The 502-nt window shown below is 45.0% G+C and overlaps 1 non-coding gene across 1 annotated transcript; it reads left to right on the top strand.

The window, feature by feature from the left end:
• Positions 1 to 395: 395 nt before the first annotated feature.
• Positions 396 to 502, top strand: LOC127099653 (small nucleolar RNA R71). The gene has a single exon (XR_007794133.1). It is a non-coding gene; the product is annotated as a small nucleolar RNA R71 (small nucleolar RNA).

The raw sequence follows: 502 nt of genomic DNA, 5'->3' as shown, positions 1-502 counted from the left end.
GGGTGTAGTTCACTTGCTCGGAGTGGGTTCCGTTCAATAGACTGCATTCTGCGGATTGGTGTCCTTGGGTTCCAAATATCTCACAATCCGACGAAACTGCGGCTACAGTATTCGGGTTTATGCACATATGCTCGACCTTAAGGGCTAATGCGTCCATTTTAGCCTGCATCATGTCTATAGAGCTTAGTTCATGCACTCCTCCTTGGGCTTCGTTCTTCTCCACTGTCGCTCGTTCGACTCCCCATGATTGATGGTTTTGAGCCATGTCTTCAATTAGGTCACTAGCTTCAGGATAAGGTTTGTTCATCAGAGCACCGCCTGCGGCAGCGTCGATGGTCATCTTTGTGTTATAATGAAGTCCATTATAGAAGGTTTGAATGATTAACCAATTTTCTAAACCATGATGTGGGCATGCTCGTAACAACTCTTTATATCTCTCCCAAGCTTCGAACAGCGATTCTCCATGGTTTTGGGTAAATCTAGTTATATGGTTTCGAAGAAC

This window comes from Lathyrus oleraceus, chromosome 6, assembly GCF_024323335.1.
Source record: "Lathyrus oleraceus cultivar Zhongwan6 chromosome 6, CAAS_Psat_ZW6_1.0, whole genome shotgun sequence".
In the NCBI taxonomy this organism is placed as follows: domain Eukaryota; kingdom Viridiplantae; phylum Streptophyta; class Magnoliopsida; order Fabales; family Fabaceae; genus Lathyrus; species Lathyrus oleraceus.
This window is presented reverse-complemented; position numbering and strand designations above follow the sequence as displayed.